Source organism: Palaemon carinicauda, chromosome 16, assembly GCF_036898095.1.
Source record: "Palaemon carinicauda isolate YSFRI2023 chromosome 16, ASM3689809v2, whole genome shotgun sequence".
In the NCBI taxonomy this organism is placed as follows: Eukaryota; Metazoa; Arthropoda; class Malacostraca; order Decapoda; family Palaemonidae; genus Palaemon; species Palaemon carinicauda.
In genome coordinates this window covers 82,876,459-82,882,764 of record NC_090740.1, presented here as the reverse complement: position 1 = coordinate 82,882,764, position 6,306 = coordinate 82,876,459, and positions in this window count along the sequence as shown.

The following is a 6,306-nucleotide window of genomic DNA, read 5'->3' as shown; positions in this document are numbered from 1 at the left end:
AGCAATAATGACATAATTCAAACAGTAAAAGACATGCAATGCCAAGCTTAAACATGTTATATTATAGGTGCAGGGAAGAGCGAGAGATAAGATATGCAATACCCTTAGAGCGTACGATTGTGTAAAAAATACATGCAGTAAATGGCTACCCGCCCCCTAAAAACGATATGCATGTAAAATAGGACACCCTGCTCTTAAGAGGCACAGTCTCATTGGGTCATCTTGCTGGAGATATGCAGGTTTTAGGCCATAAATGAAGACCCAGTCTTCTTTCCCACGAATGTTAACTAAGAAACTCTTCAGTGTACAACAGATCTCAAGGAAAGGGTCCATGTAAGGGGACATTAGCGGTGGCTGGCTAGTGTCGTTGTGCAGGAAAACAAGCATGTTAGTATGTGTTGCTTAGCTGGGGACTTGTAAGTCTAGGGGCATAGAGTAAATTTTTCCACAAAATGACGTAGGCAGTGGAGATTTTTGGAGGAGGTTTCAAATGGAAAAAAATTAGGCAGTGATGACCAATGGGTCACCATACACCTTTTCAGATTCTAAGATAATCAGGGCGTTTTTAGGAGTGGTCACTCATCCCAGGAAAACACAGGGAAGCTGAGTAAATCACTTGGAGTCATTGTATCGGGACGCGAAAGGTACTTTGAGGGTGTGATGAAACCGTTCAACCATTCCATTGGCTGCAGGGTTGTAGGCAGTTGTCTGATGTAGGTGAGGCCCAGGAGGTTTGTAATGATCTACACAAATGAGAGGTGACAATGGTACCCCTATCAGAAGTAATATGCTCAGGGAAATCCAATTTTATTATCCACCCTGAGAGTAAGGTGAATATGTATGAGGAAGACGTTGCAGTTTCTAAGGGGATGGCTTCAGGCTAACGAGTATCAGCAGTCAATGAAGGGAAACAGGTAACGATGTCCTTGTGACCTGAGTAGGGGACCTACTACATCGACGTGAATGTGGGCTAAATGAGGCTGAGATTAAGGAAAGATGCCCAATCATGAATCCGTGTGTCGATGTTCTTTTGATCCTTGACATGAAGTACAGGCAGACCTAATCCTAAGCATCCTTAGTAATGCCATGCCAAGTGAAGTTTGTGTTCAGTAGCTATGCAGTAGATCAGAGCAAGGGATATGAGAACTCATGAATGAAAATATACTCCTGTCAGTGCATGGGGCAGGTATCCATGGCCATGGCCTACCAGTAGAGACATCACAGAGGAGGGTGGTGTTGGAGTCATCAAAGGTGATGCCTTCCCAACATAGGAATAGGCCGGATATCTTGCAAGCTTGGTACTCTGGATCTTTTCTTTGGGATTTTGCCAAGGTGTTGTAATCTAATGCCACGTGAATGGCAACTAATGTGTTTCTTGACAAAGCATAGGCCGCAGGATTCATTTTCCCATGGACTTGATGAAGGGTGCAGTTGTATTAAGCCAGCGTTGATAGGTGGAGCAGGCATCGGACTGTCGAGCGAAGGCATACAACAGAGGCCTGAGGTCCATGTGAATGACGAAAGGGATACCATCTAAGAAGTGGCGGAAGTGACGAACAGCCAGATCCGCCGTCAGTAATTCGCTGTCAAAAGTAGAGTAGCCAGATTCCGCCTTGGTAATTTTTCTGTTGAAGAAGGCCAATGAACGGGTGAGCCACAGACTCACCTGCTCGAGGACTGTATCATCAGCAACGTCACTGGCATCAGTGGAGAGAAGGGGGAGGGGAATGTTGCATAGGAAAGGCGAGAGCAGCAGCAGTTGATAGGGAATTCTTTTTATTACAGAAGGCCATTTCCTGAAGCAGACCCCCACTTCGGGACTTTTGGCTTACCCTTAAGAGAGGCCTAGAGGGGGTCAGGAGTGGCAGCGATGGATGGCAAGAACCAGTTTATCATGCCCAAGAACTCTTGTGTGCATTGACAATTAAGGGTGTGGGAAAGTTCTAATCAGCTGTTACCTTCTCAGGGAGGGGGTGGACGCCTTTAATAAGTGATGCAGTGCCTAAGAACGATACTTTGCTGACGCCAAAAGTAACCTTGTCATACCAGACCATAAGGCCGTTCTGTTGTAGGTAACAGAGCAAGATTCGTAGGTGATGGAGGTGTTCCTCTTTGGAGGATGAGAACATAAGTATGTCGTCCAAATAAGATACATAGAAAGGGAGATCCCCTAAGATACCCTCCATGAGACATTGAAAAGTGTTTGGCAGCTGCCAATCGATGTGGTGCTAGATGGAAGAATCTGGCGAACACTGGAAACCTCGTTGTCTCAATGAAGTGATAAATACTGTGTCTGGTGGGAACCGTAGGCTTTTGTCAAAGTTCTGGATGGAAGACTTCCTCGTATAACATGAAGAGGTGGCGTAGGCATCAGTGGGTGCGCTGATGTGGAGAGCGTGGTTAGAGATGTGGGCAAGTAAGAGCCTCTGTTACATTGCCAATCCTCAGTGAGGATTGGCAATGTAACGTCAGCAACAAGAAACTTCCGGTGATATTTGATGCTTCAAAACAATAACTTGAGGTATTCATAACCATGGGTAGGGATCGAACATCCGTGGAAGCTAGTAGGCTGACCTCAGCAGATTTAGACAGACTATGTTGTGTCCTGGCGAGTGGCCTTGGCAGAAGACAAGGGTAAGCGCCCGTGTCTACCAAAATTCACACGCATGTGCCTGCATCTTGTACTCAGCTTAGAGCCTTTCCTCAGAGAGCTTATGCTTCAACTGAAAAAGAATACAATTTAACCATAAAAGAAACCCTTTCTGGTACAACCCAGGAGCATAAGTGGTGGACTACCCTTAAATCTACACTCTTTGGTGTAGATGCAAAAGTTTCTCATTTACTTAAACCAGATGGCTCTGTCACTCACTGTCCAAAGGATAAGGCAACCCTTTTGGCAGATGTGTTTGACAACGAGCAGAGTAATGAGAAACTCAAACTTCCTCATTCCTCTTTTCCGGAGGGTAAACTGATTAGTTTAGTATTCCAATCTCGTGAAATTAAAGCTCTCTTGATGGACCTTGATGCTTATTGAGGTGTAGACCCAAATGATATTTTTTCTTTGTTTTTTTATAAAGACTGCAGATATCTTAGCTCCAAAGTGATCTGTTATTTTGCGCAAGTTAGCAAGAAGAAGAGCTTTTAGCACTTCCTTGAGAATTGGTAATGTTACTCCACTATGTAAATGTGTTTTTAGTAGCTCAAGTCCGACTGATTACCTCCTAATTTCCTTAACTCTCATATCATCTTAAGTTTTTGAAAAATTTCTGGCAAAACGTCTTAATAGGTTTGCTGAACTCAATCACATGTTCCCTATTTTGCAATTTGGTTTTAGTAAACGCCTTGGAGCATGGGATGCCTTTCATACATTCTCCAATGTTCTACAGAAATCCCTTCATACATTCTCCAATGTTCTACGGAAATTCCTTGACTCTGTACATGAAGTTTGTATGATTAGCCTTGAATTTAGTGTTGCCTTTGACCATGTTAATCATGAGGCCCTTGTTTCCAAACACTTACAGTTAGAAGTGGGTGGGTGGTTTTTTAGCATCATTATTGAATTTTCAAGTAATAGATCGCAAAGAGTTGTTGTTGATGGTTACCATAATGAGTATAGGAATGCGACATCTAGAGTTCCTCATGGTAGTGTTCTTGGCCCATTACTTTTCATACTACATAAACATGACATGTGGTTTGGTTCTGGAGAAAAAGCTTGCTGCATATGCAGATGATGCTACTCTCTTGGCATCAATTCCATCCCTTAAATTTAGGTCTGGGGTAGCTAAATCCCATAACAGGTCTAGCTAAAATTAGTGCATGGTGCAAATTATTGGGTATGAAGTAGAATCCTAACAATACTCAAAGTATGATTGTAAGTAGATCAAGGATTTCGGCTCCTCAACATATGGATCTCAGCATTGATAATGTTTCTTCAACTTTGCATGACTTTTAAAATTTTAGGTGTGATTCTCGACAGCAAATTTACTTTTATAGAAACATATTAGGTCTGTCTTCTTTAATTGCACCAAAAATTGGCTTATTGAGAAAGTCTTTCAAGATTTTTGGTGATCAATGTATTCTGAAGAAGTGTTTTAACTCTTTCATTCTAACTTTTATCGAGTATTGTTCTCCTGTCTGGTCTTAAGCTGCTGATTCTCATCTTCATTTGTTGGACAGGAACTTACTGTCTATTAAATTTCTTCCTTCTGATCTAGATATTAATCTCTGGCACCATCGTTCAGTTAGTTCATTATGCATGTTGCCTAAGATTTTTTTAAATTCCGACCATCCTTTACACTCAGATATTCCCGGACAGTTCCATCCTGTTCGGAATACTAGGTATGAAATTAATTCTAGTAGTCAGGCCTTTTCCATCATGAGGCTCAATATTACTCAGTACTCAGGAAGTTTTATTCCAGTCGTGACCAAGTTGTGGAATGATCTTCATTATAGGGTAGTTGAATCAGTAGAGCTTCAAAAGTTCAAAATTTGCAGTATTTTTTGTTTTGTTTTATGTTGAACAGGCTTACATAAGTTTTTTTTATAGTTTATATATCAGATATCTGTTTTAATGATGTTAAAGTTTTTTAAAATATTCTATCTTAATTTCTATTAGTTCTTATATCATTTATTTATTTCCTTATTTCCTTCCCTCATTGGGCTATTTTTCCCTGACGAAGCCCTTGGGCTTATAGAATCTCGTTTTTCCAACTAGGGTTTAGCTTAGATAGTAATAATAATAATAATAATAATAATAATAATAGAAGAAAAGATTAGTGACAGGGGAGGCCACCGACACAAGTGATGGCCTAATTACATGTTTTTTGGCCACTGACAATGCTCAAACATTTCTTAGCAGCAACAGCCTAGAATGGCAGTAGCATAACTGCGGCACAGTAGAGGTCATTGGTTTGGACGTGAGGGAGTGGTGGGTGGTGGGCAGTTTTGTTGCCGCGGCAGCATGCCACACGGTGGCCCTTTGTGTCCTACCGTATTCACGTCAGCTTCAGTCAATGTTGAATAGTTTTTCCCTTTGTCTGTAGTGGAGGTGTTGATGGAGGTTTTAAAGGTGGTGAAGTGGCTGTCCATACAGGCATCGACTTTGGTCATCAGGCTCTTCATGGGCAAAATAACAATATCAGGTAAAGCAGCGAGTACAGTTTCAGGTAAGCATCATACCCAAAGGGCACAAAGTAAGTTCACCTCACGATGAGAGCTGTCTGCGCCAGGTTGCAGGTGAGCGGTACTGGTCATTTCCCTGATGGCGAGCAACACCATCTGATCCTTAAATGGTTATTAAGAGAGCTGAGAAATTTTTACTATGGCCAGAGATGGCGAGTACTGCCCCAAAAGATGTTTTTGAAAGCATTGTACCCTATTGGGATGTCCCCTTGCTCGCAAAGATTTCCAGGAAAGTGTCCTCAGGGATCGCCACGAGAATATTAAAGGAGTTGATGGAGGTCTTCAATGTGCAGTTTTGTTGCCGTGGCAGCATGCCGCAGGGTGGCCCTCTGTGTCCTACCGTATTCACGTCAGCTTCAGTCAATGTTGAATAGCTTTGACCATCATGTCGTTCATGGGCAAGGTATCGACATCAGGGTACAAAGTAGGTTCACATCCCTAGGAGAGCCATCTGCGACATGTTGCAAGTAAGTGATACTGGTCATTTCCCTGAGGAAGAGCAAAGCCTTTTGGTCCTCCAACAGCTGTTGAGAGAGCTAAAAATGTTTGGCTATACGGGTGGCTGGTGATGGGGAGTACTGTTTCATGAGGTATTTTTTGAGGGCTTCATACTCTATTGGGGTGTCCCCTTGCCCTCGGATAACTGCAAGGACATAGTCTGCTTTGCTGCTAGAGTGAGTCATGCCCATGATGCAAAACTGAACTTCGGCCATCTGGAGTCAGGTGAATACTTCTTCACTATTGAAGTGTGGTAGTTTCACTGAGGCGGCGTCTGTCAGAGTTAGGTTCAGTGGGTGGCATTTTAACAAGGTTAGTTATCACATTAAAAAGCTCTTGTTAAAGCAGTTTAAATGGACATGAAGATTTGACGACAACTACAAGAGGAGATGCCCTTTTGCTTCGTGATAGTGAAGACATTAGTATTTACTCAACATGTAGCAATCAAAACATGTTAGAAACCTATTCAACCTGGCTTTGCGATGGGACGTTGGATTCTCCTCTTTTAGGGAAACAGTTGTATATTATTCATGCCATTGTTACCAAAAAAAAAAAAAAAAAAAAAAAAAAAAACGTTAACTAGCAAAAAGGATGAGTAACCTTACGAGTTCATTTAGATTATTTTGA